The 19,627-nt window shown below is 34.7% G+C and overlaps 1 long non-coding RNA gene across 2 annotated transcripts in view; it reads left to right on the top strand.

The window, feature by feature from the left end:
• LOC144235546 (uncharacterized) overlaps positions 1-19,627 on the top strand; it is a 244,502-nt gene that overhangs the window by 76,497 nt on the left and 148,378 nt on the right. For both annotated transcript variants that reach the window (XR_013336246.1, XR_013336245.1), the window contains exon 3: positions 9,744-9,786. This is a non-coding gene — a long non-coding RNA (uncharacterized LOC144235546). The remainder of the gene's footprint in view (positions 1-9,743; positions 9,787-19,627) is intronic.

Genomic DNA, 19,627 nt, shown 5'->3' with positions numbered 1-19,627 from the left:
TCACCTTCACCCATTTCGCCCCCTCCACTCCACTTCTGGCAACCACCAATCTATATCTTTATCTTTGAGTTTGCTTGTCATTTTAAGATTCCACAGATAAGGGAGATCCTACAGCATTTGCCTTTCTCTGTCTTATTTCACTTAGCATGATGCCCTAAAGGTCCATCCATGTTTCTTCTTTTTGATGGCTGAATAATATTCTATCATTATATATACCCATACCTATATTTTCTTTATCCATTAATCTGTTAATGAATATTTAAGTTGTTTCCATGACTTGGCTACTGCAAATAATGTTGCAATGAATATTTTAAAATAATTATTTCATTTCCTTTAGATAAATACCCAGAAGTGGAATTGCTCAGTCATAGGCTAGATTCTTGACATTGTCTTTTTGAGTTTTTCTATCCTCTGTAAAATCCTTCTAAATTCAGGAAAAAATTCATTGTAAACAAAGGTTACACTATCCAGCCTTTAGATTCAATGCTATTCAGTGTGCTGTCTAACAAGATACATCTGATTATTTGATTGCTAGAGTTCTGTGTAATGTTAGCTCTTTTTAAGTACAAAATAAAATACTAATGTTTGCTAGGTATATGTGAATATTTTACATAAGATTTATAATAGGTTCTAAAATATGAATTCTAAGAATGAATAAAATTATCATTCTGAAAACACTTCATAAGAAAGTCATATGAATTTAAAGATATTCTTTCTATGATAAAGTTGCCCCTATAAGGTAAGAATAAATTAGCAATGAGAAAACAAGCACCAAGTCTTTTTTTTTAATTCCTTCTATTCAACTTAGAAACCTTTCTTAATTGGGATCCCTTGCCAACCCCTTTCAGTAATAGAATACTGCATCTGCATTTCTATTCATCTTTTACTCACAAATTGAGAATTGCCTTTATTTTCTTGGCAAGAGTAGGATTTTTCTCTCTAAATTGCAACTCAGCTTTTAATAATAAATTTGCTTAATTTTGGTATTTCTTATTTTTGTTCCACTTAGGTTGTTTTAATTCCTTTTTGATCTACAGGCACAAAATTTTATTTATTTATTTATTTATTTATTTACAAATAGTTTATTGTCGAGTTGGTTTCCATAGAACACCCAGTGCTCATCCCCACAAGTGTCCTCCTCCATGTCCATCTCCTCCCCCCGCCACACCCATCAGTCCTCAGTTTGTTCTCAGCATTCAAGAGTCTCTCATGGTTTGCCTCTCTCCCTCTCCCTCACTATTTCACCCCTTCTTCTTCCCCATGGTCCGCCGTTAAGTTCCTCCTCATCCTCCTATACATGCAAACATATGGTATTTGTTCTTCTCTGCCTGACTTATTTCGCTCAGCGTAACACCCTCAAGGTCCATCCATGTTGCTACACGTGGCCAGATTTCATTGTTTCTCATTGCCATGTAGTATTCCATCGTAGAGATAAACCACATCTTCTTGATCCATTCGTCCGTTGATGGACACTTAGGCTCTTTCCATGTTTTAGCTATTGTGGAGAGTGCTGCTATGAACATTGGGGTACATGTGCTCCTATGCATCAATACTCCTATATCCCTTGGGTAAATTCCTAGCAGTGTTAATTTACATGCACAAAATTTTAATTATACTACATTTTTTCACTCTTATATTCGTTCACTTATTCATTCTTTCAATATTTATTGTGTAAAAACAATTGATATCAAACTTGCAAAGCCAAGAATCTCAGTCTATTGGACTTTAGAGTATTGGTGAAGATAAATGCTAAGATTGATATATGAAGAGAAAGTGCTGATCCTTACAAATTGGGTAAACTCATAAGAAACTTCTGTGTATCTATATATCTACTTTAAAAACCAATGGAAGAAATTTAAAGACTGATGAAATAAAGATTCAAAAGGCAACCTATTGGAAGTTTCTTATATGGGTCTGCATTTGAAAAGGCATTAAAAGAAAGCAAAACCAAACAACTTGCCTGGATGTTTGGTGTTCTACAGGCACAGTTTTCATATTTTTAAGAGTTATGGCTTATGGATCAAAGGTGTAAGTTTGCAGATGAACTTCATTTTTTTGGCTAATTGACAATACCTGACCTCTTAAACATCAAGGACTAGATCTTGGTAGTATAATATCACCAGGGCATGACCCAGTTCTGACATATAGTAGGTAAACAATGAAATCGTTGAATTATTTATTGGCTTGGAATTCATTATAATCAACAATAAAGAATAAGGATTTTTGACTTGAACTTCATGAACTTCTGCCCATAGTTAAGTTTCAGAAAGTTGTGTTAAATGTTTGAAATGTAGGCAAATATTTACATGTGCTTATGAGTTTTTATAACAAATTTCTCTTCTGGAGGTATATTTGTTTATTTATGTCTTCTAAAATTCTATAATTTTAGCAGCTCTGGGCAAATAGTCTGAAGTGAGTTACAGCTACTAAATTAAACATATAGAAGGCATTGACAAAGTTATATCAATAATAATGTAATTATATATCTCTGATGAGTAAGATTTGTTCACAAACATGCCATGCATTTGAATAAAACTGAATTAAAACGTAAAAAAATATCTATATTTTTCTACATATCTAGACACATGATATCTTTAAAATAAAACACATGGAACTCAAGCTGAAAATTTTTGTCATATTTTAGCATTGTACTGCATGGGCAATAACTAAAAGGAAGCCACATTGCATTTGCCCAATTTTCGTCGAGTGATGAACAGTAGGATATGCTGGCTGGTCATTACCTGAAAATCAGGTCTATTTTAACTGCAGTAGAAATAATGTTTTAGCTACAAAATGATCATTCTGAAATATAACCCACAGTTCAGTTAACTCAGTTCTTCAGGAGGTTTGGTAAGTAATTCTTCCTTATTGGACCTCCACAAAGCATTAATAAATATGACTGAGATCCTTTTTGGATTTTGACAACTAATAAATCCTGTCTTCTGTATCGTATCCAATGGCCTATGATCCAGATCCTGTCAAACATTTGTGAAGATATCTGTAACTTAAGATGCTTAATAAACCTATTCACTATTCATTAGCTTTTATTTGTTTCCTATGATTTGTACTATCACCTTTGGTTTCTTCCAGCATAATTCTGGTTTTCTATAGTTATCTTCTAAATAAAGATGGATATAAGGAAATAAAAATCATACAAAATATCATCATTCAAGTTATAAAATCAGTTTAACTATTAATCAGTACAGTCTTCCTACTCATCAACGTAGAGGAATTCAATTTTTTTAATAAAATTTCAAAACACATTTTTATGTTTGTATTATTTCAATAGCTGGAAATCACATAAAGTAGGGTGCCTCCTGTACATAGTGAATAGTTTTTTTTTCATGTTTATTTATTTTTGAGAGAGAAAGAGCATGAGCAGAGGAGGGGCACAGAGAGAGTGAGACACACAATCGAAGCAGGCTCCAGGCTCTGAGCTGTCAGCATAGAGCCCGATGTGGAGCTCAGACCCACGAACTGTGAAATCATTACCTGAGGTGAAGTAGGATGCTTGACCAACTGAGCCACCCAGGTACACTGATCAGTTTTATTAGAGTGAGTATCCTGAAAACTATAAGGAATATAATACAGTACTAGCCACCCACATTGAAGCCTTCTGACATCTCAGTTGTAGAAACAGCCTAGAATTTACGTTAAAATGGAATTGACCCTCTGAGCACTTAAAAAGCAGCCCGAAAATACCTTTGGTAAAGCCATGAATTTCATGCTTTGGGTCTTTATAATCAGTTTTAGGGTCTCTAATTTAATTACTGTGTAACAGTTTTTGAGCACCTACTATGCCAGTTACTGTACTAGGTGCTTTACATATTTTTACATAACAGTCTCAAAAATCCCTTAGAGTAGCTTTTCAAAAGTAGAAAGTGGGAAAACTGAAGCTTAGACAGATCAAATCATTTGCTCAAGGTGAAACCATTTGTCAGCCAGCTACCATTGAACCTAAATCCCAAGGCCTCACTCCTTGTTCTTCCTGTCATTTGAAACACTTTATCTGGTTTCCCAGGAAGCCAGAAGCAGAGAATTAGATGGAGAACTGGAAGGTGGTCTGTTATAAAGGTGAAAAGAGAAGTGTTGTATGCTTATATATCTAAGACCCTGGCTCTATACTGGAAGCCCTGTTAAGGTCACAGTATGAAATAGGAATCATTTCTTACACCCATATAGGATCCATTTACGGCTCAGAGGCAATGTCCCAGAGGCAGCAGGCTTGTATTTCTAGCTTCCTGCTGTTCTGGAAGAATTATTTTGTGACAAATGTCGTAGCTCAAGTAGTATATCTCAGACCTGTGCTTGTACAAACCCTCTTAAAGGAAAAACTTTCTCATCAAGCCTAATGCAGATATGAATTCTTTTAATTACAATATACTTTAAAAGTGTACAAACCTAACAATGGGTATTAATTTATTTTTTAACTTTTTTCTTTAATGTTTATTATTTTGAGGGAAGAGAGAGAGAGCACGCTCGAGCACGCATGCATGACTGTGAGAGTGGGGGAAGGGCAGAGAGAGAGGGAGATAAGGATCCAAAGCAGGCTCTGTGCTGACAGCAGAGAGCCCAACGTGGGGCTCAAATTCACGAACTGTGAGATCATGACCTGACCTGAAGTCAGTGGCTTAACTGACTTAGCCACCTAGGTGCCCCATAATCTTTTATGTTTTGGTTCTCATACAAATTTGAAACAAAAATATTTACAAAGATACACAAACAATATAACAAAATAAAACAATTTCAAACTAATAATATTGATATTTAAAAATGTTTTATTGAAGTGCAACAGACATCCATACAATAAAGTATATGAATCAAGTCTCAAGTTGTATGAATTTTATACATATTATTTATTTTTATATTCACTTGAGTAATGACCTCATGAGTCAAGATATAAAATATTCGTGATTCTCCAAAAGACTCCCTCAGATCCTTTTGCAACCAATACTACTGTCTACCTTCCACCTGTTGGCCACAGATGTAGGCACTATTTTGAAGCTAGTTTTCATCTTCCTGAAATTTACATTAATGAAATCATATGGAGTACACTTTTATATCTTCCTTGTTTCTCATAGTATATCACCTGCGAGACTCTTCAAAACTCTCCTTAATTACTTTTTTAAGTGTTTTTAACGTTTATTCATTTTTGAGGACAGAGAGAGACAGAGCACAATGTGGGGAGGGGCAGAGAGAGAGGGAGACACAGAATCTGAAGCAGGATCCAGGCTGTGAGCTGTCAGCACAGAGCCCGACATGGGGCTCGAACCTAGGAGCTGTGAGATCATGACCTGAGCCGAAGTCTGACGTTTAACCAACTGAGCCACCCAGGCGCCCCAAAACTCTCCTTAATTATGAACACTTATTGTTAAGATGCAGTTGTCAGCAAAAACATGAGCACAGACTGATGACCAATGCCACTGCTTTATGGCATTTGGCATTCTTAGACTAGCATGCACTGTCTGTGCGATTTTCCCATGCTTTTTGTTTTGTTTTGCTTTAGCCGATATCCCTCACAAAAGTACAAAATTAAACATTTCAACACATCATTCGTGGAACTCCAAAATCTGTAGACTCCAATTTGGTATATCCTGATTTAAAAGGAAGGAATTCTCTAGAACCTAATTGTATGAGCCTTGACAGATATCTGAGTAATAGTTGGTTCAGATGTGCTTTTGTTGGGAAACTTTTACAGAAGAGGAGAAGCGAAACTTCTCCTTTACCACTTAACTTGTTTGGGCGCTGGTGGTGATTCAGGAAGACATTTGTTTTTTAGCTAATGAGTTGTTCTGTTTTCAGCTTACTTAGGCAAAATCTGAGTTTATCCCATTGATGGCAACAGTACTTGCAGGTTCTTTCCAAACTGCATCTGTGTTCGGCACTATATTCCAGGGAAAGTTACAATAGGGACACGGCAAATAAGTAGAACAATACCCATAATGTCAGGATAATGTTCTTCTTTTGTAACCAAGCGAACTGATAAAAAGGATTGACACTATCCTACCTTTGCTCTCAGGAGGGTTGTTAGGAAGGCTGTGTAATGAAATCGGGGACAATAAAAGGACCCTGTCATGCCATTTGTAAAATTCTTTATAGCAGCCCTTGAAATTAAATGCATTCTTTATAGCTATGCTTATATTGTAGTTTTATTCAAGTACTTATTTGAGATCTTTGGGGAAGAGTGTTCTTACAGGCATGGAAAAAGTTGTAAAAGTAAGGTGAAAGTAGAAATAAATAAATGGTAGTGCTTAAACAATATTCCCTCCATTTAGAATGCTCCAATAGAGATAATATAAACCAATAATTAATAATTTGTCATTAGATAATAACTGTTTTCTTTATTTATGTGTAGAGTCAAACTCTCTTTTCATCTCAGAAACAAAACAAACATGAGAATGCTCAAAATCAGACTACTGGAGGAAACCACCTGAATACAAAATCGATTTCAGTAGTTTTCAATGCTGAACACAACAGTTTCATCGCTTACTGGAAAATTCTAATGCAGATAAATCAGAACAAACAAATCAGATAGTTTTTATTACTTTAATCCCAATGGCCATGTAATTGAATAAAGCTCTAAATTTTCCTTTAGACTTGACTTAGCTCTCTTAAGTAAATACCTATGACTTCCCAGAGAAAGATCTCTTACCACATATTTCATTATTTTATGGTTTCCTAAATTTGGAGCATTACATAAATCAAATATAATCAACCTTTAAACCAATCTACCACATAGGGCACCTGGGTGGCTTAGTGAGTTAAGCGTCCGACTTTCGCTGACAGCACGGAGCCTAGAGACTGCTTCTATTTCTGTCTCCATCCCTCTCTGCCCTTCCCTTGCTCATTCTCTCTCTCTTTCTCTCTCTCTCCCTCTCTCTCAAAAATAAACATTAAAGAAATTTAAACCAATCCACCATACTAACAAACCAACCAACATGCAAACATAATTTGGTGCTACAGTCTTTTGCCATGAAGAGTAGAAAATAGGTTTTTTTAGATGTCTGAAGGAGCCATAGATTTGTCGTCTCATAAAATGATTTTTCTTGAATAAGAAAGAATGTAAAAGGAAGAAAAATTACATAAAAATTAATTTTGAATGAAAGAATGAATATTAGCTTAAAATGTTTGGTAAATACCAGAAGGGATCAGATCTTTTGTTACCTATGTATGCAGCTATAAGGAATCACAGTATCTCCAGTTTACATAGTTCTTTGTAGTAGTCCTTAGTACTATCGCACAAATATTTGTGATTGTCTATGAAATCTGTAGAATGGCAATTTCTCACAAATTGAAGTTAGCTGTGGCCACACGACTTGCCTTACAGTGAAATGCAAGAAGTGATATTGAGCATTTCTGGAAGACAGTTTTAAGAGCCGATATGTGACTTGTCCCTCAGTCTTTCTCCCTGATATGGTGACTCCAGATAATGGCTGCTGTCAGCCTGTCTTCCAGACTGAGGATGGCATGAGGCAGAGCCTCACCTAGACCAGGATGGACTATGAGCATGAATACGAAATATGCCTTGCTGCTTAAAGTCACTGATATTGGAGTGTTTGTGTTTCTGAGTCTTCACTGATGGAGTCCCATTTCATCCAGTGTCTATGGCAGAAACCAACACAGACAACTCATCCATCCATATGCTCAGACTCTAAAAGAGAATATATATGAGAAAAACAGGCAAAAAGAAAAGAAACTGGAAATAAAAGAATAAAAGCTTGTTTTAGGTAAAATTCCATATTATTCTATGTCTGTACACTTGTAGGAGGATTGGAGAGCGAAGGAGCCTAAACAATATCATGTTTTAGCATGAAATGATTGATTATGGTCTTAAATGCCTCTGTGGGAAACCCAGAGACCACTGATTGTGACAGTTTGGCAAATGTGGCTAATGTAAATGAAGGCAAAGCATACCAGTTCTGTTTGCATCATGACAACTGCGACATATGTTGAAAAGTGGGAAATTCAGATACTTGAACATTTTTGTCTGAACATCATCAGTCAGCCACATGGACTCAGTATTTATTTTGCTTTTAAGACACTGCTAAGAAGAAAGAACATTCTAATTCTAAATCACTCAATTTGTTTGCTACTAAAATTACCCATTCAATACCAACAGATCATACACATTAACTATGCTACAAACAAACAAAAAGAATCAAAACGAAAAGACAGATGTACTGAGACTATTCTATTAGATTGAGAAGCTAATTCAAGAATCATTTAGTATTTGCCACATGCTTTGTTCAGGAACTATGATGTATTGTTCACATCATCCAATAAAGCACAACAAAAATAAAAAAAAATTAACAATTAACTACTTCAGAATGGTTACTAATTACTGAGACTGTTTCTAAAGAACTTTAATATGAAAATATAGAGTACGTTAATATAAAAGTTATCTAATCCTCTCCACCACACTGTTAGGTTGATATTACTATAATCCTCATTATAGATGAAAAATTGTGGCAAAGAGAGATTAAGGAATTTGCCTTGGGTTTCATGGCTAGTAGGTAGAGAAACCCAGAATCAAATCCAAATAGTGGGGCTCCAGGACTCATAACTTTTCTACTTCATTGTTCTTGGAAAGACGGCAACAAATTAGAGGAACCCAGAAATAAAGTCAGAATCTGATTTCTAATAAAGGTGACTGACTCTTACGTTGAATTTAAAATTGCAAAATAATATTAGAATTGCAAAAATACTTTTAAAAACATCTTTTATGTTCACACGGTTATACTGTTTCTTTCTCATTGTTATTCTAGACTATATTCAAATGCATACAGAATTCTTATATATTTGGAAACTTAATATATCACTTTTTACTCCATTTATTTTGTTTTTCTCTTAAGTAATTCCATATAACAGTGCAGCTTTTAATAATTATACATAAAGCTGTGTAATATTCCACTGAGTTGATATACCAGAACATAGTAAGTTATTTTCTGTCATTGGCCATTTAAGTTACTCTTAATTATTTTTCTTTGTAAATAATGCTGCAATGGCTTTTCATGAACTATTTCCTTAGGAATAACATTACCACAGATTTACTTATAAATCATGAGTCAGCTTGTAATTTATGCATTTTATTGCCAAATTATGTTCTAATTATTTTGTAGTCAGTATATAAGTAAAATAATGTTATCATGTTACCAGTGTTTGGAATTTTCATTGTTTTAGATTTTTGTTACTATAGAAGGTATGAAATAATATATGTTATTTAATTGGTTTCTTTGATGTAGTAGGGTCATAAACTGATGCCCTAAGCGCTAATGTGTCAAAAAATATGTAGTTATTTTTACCTCTTATGATGATCTGATCTTTTTTGCGTGCTTGTTCATACAGTGTCTCTAAATATTTAGTCTATTCGAAGTTCAATTCTTTACTAGTACTAATTTAGCTCTTTAAGACTGTTCTATCTTAGGTAAATGCTAAATTCTAGGTAATGCTCAGTCCTAGGTAAAGTCTCAGAAGAGGTCTTAGGTAAATGCTTAGCCTTTTATAGTTGCACCCAAACTCCTCGCCCTTTTCATATTGGAATCTGGAAATCTAAGGGGAATTATTTGGTTTTACAGTGGAAGGGCAAGAGGAGGCCTCGGATCTTTGCCTTTTCCTTAGATACTCAATAATTTCTGTTGCAGAGGAACTGATTTTGTACTAGTAAGTCCTAGTGTTTACTAGTGCTTTTCTTACTAGTAACTACTGAGGTATGACTGACGCCATTGATGCCTTCTGATTTTTAGGAGTGACTCCTGCCACCCCCTGCAGAAGCTCGCGCCGGAAACAGTAAGTCCCACACAGCAGCCATTTTGTTCCGACATGAGACCTCTACGTGCTCTGTTGTAACACATCCCCTGCCACCTTCCCCCACTCCCGTCACGCCCCACTGGTGCTCATGACAATGTATGGGTCTCTTGCACAGGAAGCCTGGCAGTACAGTTGTCTTCCACCATGTTAATATTAATCGCATGATTCATCTTCTTCCTAGAGAATTTAAGGGACAGATTTTACTTTTCGATCCTATATAATGTTGCATACATCCTGTTTCTCTGAAATGTTACTCACTCTGCCTCCTTCTATGAGGTTCAGTGGCAACCAGGATATGGGGTAGGGAGGGGAATAGGTTGTCAAACAAGAAAGAGAAACTCGTCTTTTTAAACTTTTTAAAACTTTTAAATTGAAGTATAGTATACATACTGTAAAATGAACAAATCTTAAATTTATGATTTTTTTTTGACACAGTGAAAATACCTGCATAACCACCCCTGGATCAGGATATAGAATATTAATGGCATCTCGGACATTTCTCTTATGCTTCCTCCCAGTCACGGTCAATCCATCTCTCAAAGCTTGTGGCTAACTTTATTCTTTTTCCTCCTTCCTTCCTTCCTCCCTCCCTTCCTTCCGTCCTTCCATTTTTGTTGTAGTTGTTTGTTTTTTCTGCTTAAAGAAAAAAAATTCTATAAAAGTTTGGCATGCTGTCTTCCATTAATTTTGGAAAATTCTTGGCTAGCATTCTGTATTGCTTCTGTTTCATAATTTCTACTTCTGGGACTCCAAAGACTTTCTCCATTTGTTATACTTAAGTAGTTTCCATCTTAAAACTATAATAATCTTAATTTCTGCCAGGGCTAGTCTGGTTTTAAATCCATCAATTAATTCTTACTTTCAATGATAATATTTTTATTTTTTAAAATATTTTTTTTAATTCATTTCTGAGAGAGAGAGAGAGAGAGAGCATGAGCAGGGACAGGTCAGAGAGAGAGGGAGACACAGAATCTGAAACAGGCTCCAGGCTCTGAGCTGTCAGCACAGAGCCTGATGCGGGGCTCGAACCCACAACCCATGAGATCATGGCCTGAGCCAAAGTCGGACACTCAACTGACTGAGCCACCCAGGCGCCCCTCAATGACAAAATTTTTAATTTCCAAATTTTTTATTGGATTTTCTATATCAAAAATTCTATGGTAGAATTCTTCATTTTTCACCCATACTCAAATACATTACTCATAGTTATTTATAGCCCATGTCTAATATCTGCAATATTTGAATCATCTTTGGATCTGTTACTATTTGATTGTTTTATCTTGTTTTTAAGTTATCAGGTTCTGTATTTTGGCATGTCTGTTTTTATATTTTTTAAATATATTTTAATTTATTTTTGAGAGAGACAGAGGGAGCATGAGTGGCGGAGGGGCAGAGAGAGAGGGAGACACAGAATCTGAAGCAGGCTCTAGGCTCTGACCTGTCAGCCCAGAGCCTGATGTGGTCTTGAACTTGTGAATTGTGAGATCATGACCTAAGTCGAAGTTGGACGCTTAATGATTGAGCCACCCAGGTGCCCCATTGGCATGTCTGCTTTTTAAATTCAATTCTAGATATCATGTATGTAAAATTGTAAAAGTATTGATTAATGTTTTCTCCCGTTGGCCAGATTTTGTATATAAGTCAGACCTACCTTAGTGATCATATTCTATAGCCTTCTAAATTGATAGTCAATGACTATCAATATGCTATAAGCATTTGAAAGGGAAGGTGTATTCTCTAGTAATTGAGGTACATCATTCATATTGACCTTATTGATTACATTATTCTTTTTGCCACATTTAATATTTTTGTGTTAAAATACATGTAGTTTAATATTAAGATAAGAAAATTAATATTTGTCTACAGTTGCCTATCCTTTTATTATTAACCTTAAAAAATCACTTTATCTTATGTGTGTTTCTTATAAACATCCCAGAGTTGGCATTTGGATTAGGATTGAATCTGAATGTTTTCTTTAATAAGTGAGGTAAGCTCATATACATTTAATTCTATAGCATATATATTGAGTTTTAATTCCATCATGTGACATTTTCTCTTTTTATGTTTTTTCTTAAAAATCTTTTACTTTATGGGCCGTTTTATTTATTGTTTGTTTTTGTAATTCTTATATAGTTAGGCTGTTTTCTAATTTCCCTCTCTCTTCCCTTCTTTCCTTCTGTCATTCAATTTTAGTTAATAGTATAATAGCTTACTCTTAGTGTTTCCCTTTCTTGTTCTTAAATATGCTACTGTCATTACTTGATTTATTTTAAACGATATTTTGCTTGCCTTTTAGTTCTTAAACTGTATTAAACAACAATCTTATCCTATGTCTCAATTCCTTTCCCTTCTACTTTCAGAATTTTTAAATTCACATTTTATGTAGAAATCATAGAAAAGATGTCATATTTTTAACCCTCCTTTCTCAACATTTTTTCTCTTATTCAGGTAAATATATTAAATGTTCATTTTTGGTGTTTAGGCCGAATTTCTGTAGTCATGTTCTAGTTAACTAAAGTTAGATATTTAGTAATTTCTTCAAGAAAATCTCATGAGAACAGTATTACCAGACTTTTTGTGTGTTCAAAATTATAATGTCTGTAGAGAATGGCTGGATATCAATTTTTAGGCTCAAATCTTTTAACTTGAATACTTTATAAATATCGCTGAATTACATTCTGATACTGATTGTTGCTACAGAGAAATCTGAAGTCATCTTATCTTTTCCTTTTATACATAGAGTGATTTAGTAATATATCTTTAGGAGCAATACATTTTGGACAGAGAATAGAACAATAACCACAGAAGACACAGGGTAAACAGGTATAATACAGGACTGTCTTCATCAATTTGGCATGTATGGGCCTCCGACTTAATAGAGGGCTTTCATTTACATACAGCTGATTTTGTTTTCCTTGAGAACTCAAATTACATGTGTGAATTTTGGCTCTTTTTTGATTGTACATATTTCAATTATTTTGTCATCAGTACTTTAAACATTTAAAAAGTTTCTACCGTACTTTATTTCTTTTTCAATATCCCTTATTGTATTTCTTAGTGTTTAGTTGCTTTTTACTTCTTTCAGTTTTGCCTTTATTTTGTGTGTGTGTGTGTGTGTGTGTGTGTGTGTGTTGGTCTACTTCTTTTGTATGTGTGAGTTCTGCTAACACATCATTTCCACGTGCTGTCTTGCCATTTCATTGCTAAATTCTTTTTTTATAAACAGGTAAAGGAGAGTCTTTCTACTGATCAATAATGAATACACATTAAAACAAACACCATAGTATTTAATAAATGCCAAACCACTGATTGGACATATGAAATAAACTCACAAAAAACATGGTCTTATATATAGTAGTATATATCCGTTTATAGAAATCTACTTCTTACTGATAAGAATGTGTTTTATTTTCAAGTTTCCAGGTATCAGTTACTAAAGTGTGTATGTAGTGAATAATGAGCAAAAGTTCAATAAGAACAAAACAGAAAATTATCTAGAACTCTTTTGCTGACCATAATACAATAAACCAGAAATTAATAACTAAAGGATAAACACAATTAAAGAAACTCTAGCTAAGTGACTCTTGGGTATAATAAAAAATTAAAATTGCAATTATAAAGTAGAGAATAAAAATAATTAGTACATTCATTATCAAAATTTATTAGATATAACCAAAATTATCCAGATAAAAATTCATAGTCTTAAAAGCTTATATTATCAAATGAGAAGTAATAAAAATAAAGCAACAAAGCTTTTAGCATTAGAGTCCAGAAAAAGGAACCAAAAAAACTGATCTAAGGACAGAAAGTAAAAGGAGAAAAGATACTTAAAATCAGAATCAATATATTGATATAGTAAAAATAAGAGATGGTAAAAATGATGGGTTGATTCTTTGGAGAGCAAAATAACTTATAAAATCAATAAATAGTTCAGTTTTTTTAAAAAGAAAGTTAATTTGGAGGCTTTGAAAATTATTTTAGAGGGGTCTCTTGGTGGCTTGGTCAGTTCAGCAACAGACTTCAGCTCAGGTCTTGATTTCACAGTTCATGAGTTGGAGCCCCACATGGGACTCTGTGCTTTCAGTGCAGAGCCTGCTTGGGATTCTCTCTGCCTCTCCTTTGCTTGCACACACTCACTTTCACTGTCTTAAAATAAATGAACAACGTAAAAAATTATTTTAGAGAATCTCAAAAGGTAAAAGTGTTCTGTTTTTAAAAACATGATTAATTTTTGTCTAATTATGTCTAATAATGAGGCCTATCCTGAATTGCCTTTACAAACAGAATATTTCCCCCAATGCTTCTTATACTCCCTTACTCTACTCTAGTTTTTCCATGGTACTTCTCACCTTGTTGGCAAGGATGTGGAGAAAAAGGAACCCTTTTTGACACTGTTGGTGGGAACGTACACTGGTGCAACCACTATGGGTAACAGTATGGAGATTTCTCAAAAAATTAAAAATAGAATTGTCATATTATCCAGTAATTCCACTAATGGGTATTTACTCAAAGAAAATGAAAGCACTAATTTGAAAAGATATATGTACCTCTATCTTTATTGCAGAACTATTTGCAATGGCCAAGAAAGAGAAGGATCCATTCATAGATGAATGGATTTCTATCTCTATCATCTATTTATCTATCTATCTATCTATCTACCTACCTACCTACCTACCTATCTATAATGGACTATTACTCAGCCATAAAAAAGAGTGAGATCTTTCTATTCACAACAGTGTGGATGGACCTAGAGGGTGTAAATTTAAGTGAAATAAGTCACTCTGAGAAGGACAAATATCACATAATTTCACTTTTATGTGGAATTTAAGAAACAAAACAAATAAAAAAAAAAAAGAGAGAGACAAACAAACAAAAACCCAGACTCTTAAATACAGAGAACAAACTGATAGTTACCAGAGGGGACATGGTGGGGGGAATGGATGAAATAGGTGAATGGGGTTAAGAATACACTTAACCTTCATGAGCACTGAGAAATGTATAGAAATGTTGAGTCATTATATTTTATACCTGAAATTAAAATAACACTGTATGTTAATTATATTCAAACAGAAAATAAAATAAGTAATGCTTACCTTGTAGCATACCATAAAATTCGCTTCTAATGTTTATTTTCTCTTCCCTAGCCCCAACTAAAATGTAAGGTCCACGAGAATCGGGATTTTGTCTGTTATTCACTAAAACAGTTCATGGCATATAGTAGGTGCTAAATAAATATTTTGCCGAATAAACAATGTAACCCAACCTTCACAGCAGCAATAACAATAAAATAAAATATAAAGAAAAGGATAAAAAACATTTTATCATTTATTCCTTCACAATTCACAAAGAGAGAACAGAAACAAGAAATTAAAATAATTTCTCTAACATCTCAGAGTTGCATAGATGGGACAAGAGTTTCAGTCTCTAGGTTCCTGATGCATTTGTTTTCCTATTGTATATATGGCTTTCTCGTCCCCAACCTAAGCAACTGATCTTTAATTTCCATCTCACTGGCACATCAGATTTCAAATTTGTTCACATAAAAAGATAAAAAGTCCAAAGCACAGGAAGGTCAATATGCTATAGCAACATTTCATACCCAGTTAGTAGGAGAACTGCTGACCCCACCCCTACAGGCATCATCTGTGAGTCTCTCACTCTTCTTATAAAGCAGAAGAATAACCAGCTAATTCTGGTTCGTTCACCAGGGTATTTTACCTTTTAATTAAAAAATCTAAAGGACATCAGCATTGTGCTTCACTTTCAGGATGAGGTGCCAGGCCCTTTGGGAAATCTGCTACTGCTCAGGCCCTTTGACCTTCCCCATGGCGTTGTGTGCATGGCTTTTGCCAGTTCTCAGATCTTTCTGGGAAACTTACATATGTTTTGGATTTGGTGGATATTTCTTTCTCCTAATTTCATTGAACATGGAATTCATGTGTGTGGTTTCTTTATTTTCCTTGTGACTCTGTATGCTTTCCAGGAACAGAAGGGGGAGATTCTGATGCAACTGGTCAACATGTTCATCTCAAATTGTTCATCTCAAATAACTTTTTGTTCGATTTGTTCAAAACACTTAGAATTAACATTTTTTCCTAGCTATTTTCTCGGTGATGGAGAAATGATTATGCCTTTGAAACAGTTACATTTAAGGGCTCTGTTAATTTCTGCTTTTATTCACAAAATGTTTTCTTCCAATACAAAATATTTTTTCTTGATTATCTTTATATAACTTATAATAAACCAGCATTTAATATCTATGCTTTCCTCCTGGAACAAATCAAAAGCACCCCTGCTGGTGACATTTCTGTTGTTTTAACTTTAATACTGTATGTGAAAAATATTGCATTTCTGACCTCAACTAATGGAAACAAAGAAATTTCAGAAAATAAGTAATGATATACTATTCCCTAGCAATGTCTTTAAGTTGCAAAAGAAAATTAACTTTGGAAAGAAAAATCTCATCTTTTTCTTTTTAATTGAAAAGAAAAATATCAAGAATTTATCCTGAATCATATATTCTGCATACTCCTTAAAGAATACATCAGGGATGGTTATTATAACACTAGATAGGAAATTTAAGAAGAGACTTTTGGAATTTCCCTCATTTTAACAATCATACGTTCATCAGAATAAAGAATTGACCTCCCATAAGTCCTGATCACTTTGGCAAACACAAAGGGATAGCAGCCTGCTATCCTTAAAGGGAAAAAGCTTATAGTTGTTTGATTGCAGAGAAGTTATCTAACAGTTTTGAATCTTGCTTTCCTCATCTATAAAACAGGATTGAGAAGAATACACCACATGGCATTGTTGTGATGATTAATTTTTTTTATGTTTTATTTCTTTTTAAGAGAGAGAGTCAGAGCATGAGTGGTTGAGGGGCAGCGTGAGAGAGGGACACAGAATCCAAAGCAGGCTCCAGGCTCTGAGCTGTCAGCACAGAGCCCGATGGGGAGCTTGAACCCACGAACCATGAGATCACAGCCTGAGCTGAAGTCTGATGCTCAGCCTACTGAGCCACCCAGGCGCCCCTGTTGTGATGATTAAATAAAACAATAATTTATGTATTGTTGTGAAGTACATGATAGATTTAAAACCAGCAATTATTATTTTATGGAATGTGGTGAAAAGATCACTTCTCTCCTACCCATAAGAGAAGTGACTGTCTGCAGGGGATGCTGTGAGGCACGGTACAGATTCTTTATGATGGAAGTGTTTATTCTGCCTGTTGTGGGGACCTTTGACTGCTGACTGATCACAGCCAAGCTCAATGACTAATTGATGAGGAGTCCAAAGGCCCCGACCCATTGCCTCAGTGGGGACATCTTTAAAGACCATGATGGCTCCAGAGCTCTCAGGGTGGTTGATTCCTGCCTCTGTCACAACAGCATCCCACTTCTGCCTCTGCTCCATCCTGCTTTGTTTACTCTCTCCCCTGTGCTGTACTTGTAAGAGTGGTTCTCAGTAAACTTTCCTTAAGGAAATCTGTCTCTGTGTCTCCTTCCAGAGCACCAAACACAGGACAGTGTGACTTGAAGAATGCTAAATTCTCTCCCCACTGGCCTACCTGGAATGTCAAGTACTAATGTCAATCACTCATGCATTCACACCTACTTTCTATTCATTGAGGACCTGCTACATATCAAGTACTGTGTGTCTTTTTCAGTTTTCTGAAGTGCGTCTTTTCTAGCTGGAATGAGGCACTGCTCTTAAACAAGAGTGAAACAGTCTAACCTGTTGGCAGCAATGAGATTTTCTGATTGTCTGTTACCAATCAGTGTCAGCTAGCAGGAAACTTTCTGTCAGGTTTACTAGAAAACATTCACTAAGTAAAAGAGGTATACATTGGTTTTATGTTGAGAAAAATAATGTAGCAGCATGAATAAATTATGAAAATATGCTATTATAACACAGGCGGTACATTAGAATAACAGATGCAAACTTGTTTGGTGAATTATGAGGTTATTCTCAAGTTATGTATGATTTTATTCTCAAGCTGTTCATTGCATCCTATCTCCTATTTCATTTAATTTGAAAGCATGTTTTTCTAAATGGGGACTGGTTTATGCTCTAAAATTAGAAGCAGCAGGGTGAAATGAAAAAGAGCATAGGTTTTAGTGTAAAAGGATTTGGGACTGAATTTCTTTGCCATTTTATAACTGTGACCTTGGGAAAATCATCATACTCTTTGAGCCTAGACTTCCTTGTAAGTTAAATGAGGATACTAATATCTACACCATAGGATCTTTAAGATAAGTAAATGAGTCAATACACGTAAAAAGCACTATGTCACTTAAAAAGAACTCAACTAATAATAGTTATTACTGTTATTAGTGTATTATCTGTGTTCATACATGATGCTCATCATTTGACAAGCCTCACTATACAATTAATGTATCACTAATTCATAGGAATTCACAGTTTCTCAAAGTGAGCATTTAATCTCAAAGGCCAGATAAGAGAAAAATTTCATCTAGACCAACCAATTCAAATTTGTGAGGGTTAGATGAGTTGATAAAGTATACATATATATACTTATGTATACATATATACATATATGTGGTTTTAAATTGCAAAGCACAGGATAAAAATCAGCTTTCTGTGGTTGTTAATGAGCACATCTCTTAAATAAAACTTTTTCAATCACATAAGCACTAGGATTCTTGTTGAACTAAAAAACATTTGTTCTATTATTAAAATGATCAATCTGCTTCAAGCTACAATAGTATGAAATTGTAATTTGAAATTTGTAATTGAAAGTTTTTCCATTTATAAGGAAAGTAAATTGTTCTAAAAGAAATATTGTAGTCTGGTCACAGAGAAGTGGAGCTATGGCTGTATCTATATATTGAGTAGTTAAACTTAGCAAAAGTGAAATAGAAAAAATTATTGAGCATATATTCTACTTAAATAAAGCTCTTAGAGATATATAGTTCATATTTTTTCCTGACCTTTCTTAGCAAGTAATACTTTTTCTTTAAATGTCCACAACTTATAGAAAAGCTATCTTGAATATACCTAAGTTAGAGCCAGGCCAAATGCTTTGGCCTAGATCATGAATGGGGCTCAGCATATATCCAAGGTTCCAGATGGAAAAAAAATAGATTTCTTTTACAGGTCTGCATACTTTGGGAGTTTTGAGATATTTCTTAGAAAACTGTTTCTAGAAAACATAATTTAGGGACAGATCGTGATACACTTTGATATAACCACTGTAGACAGATCCAAACTAAAGACGTAGATATGGCTTCATGCCAAAAAACCCCATCTTGTAAGGTATAACAAATGCATTAGTTTGGAGCAACACAGATTTATGTATCTTTATCTTTTAATACTTTAAAACTCTGCTGTGATTGCGTGTGGCATGGAAAGTAAATGACTTGATAGTAATCATAAATGAGAATTTTTCATATTACACGGATCACATTTGTAATGGTTCCCAAAGAAGAAAAAATTACTTTATAATTTATGTGCTCATATTGTGATGGCTTTATTTGCCATTCTTAAAGGGATATGACAATGTTGATAAGTTTATAGCAAAGCAGCAGCCGTCAGTAGCATACAGCATGCTCTCCTGTATTCTGTCTCTATTTCTAAGACTGCAGAAAGAGTCTTACGGCAGGTGAGGGGCCTACAAATGTCTGAGTTCTGGTTATGGGCTAGCTTAGCTGGCCAAATGCAGTGAGGCCCTGCAGCAGGAATCTCTTGCGGTCACAGCGAATGCAGAATTTGTCTGCTAGCGGCAATGGTTTCCTCTGGTGAGGTCAGATTTAGAGAGAGGGAAGGTAAATGTGAATCTTGGAGCTCTGTTATAAGG

The sequence above is a fragment of the Crocuta crocuta genome, unplaced genomic scaffold (genome assembly GCF_008692635.1).
Source record: "Crocuta crocuta isolate KB4526 unplaced genomic scaffold, BGI_CrCroc_1.0 scaffold205, whole genome shotgun sequence".
NCBI lineage: Eukaryota > Metazoa > Chordata > Mammalia > Carnivora > Hyaenidae > Crocuta > Crocuta crocuta.
This window is presented reverse-complemented; position numbering and strand designations above follow the sequence as displayed.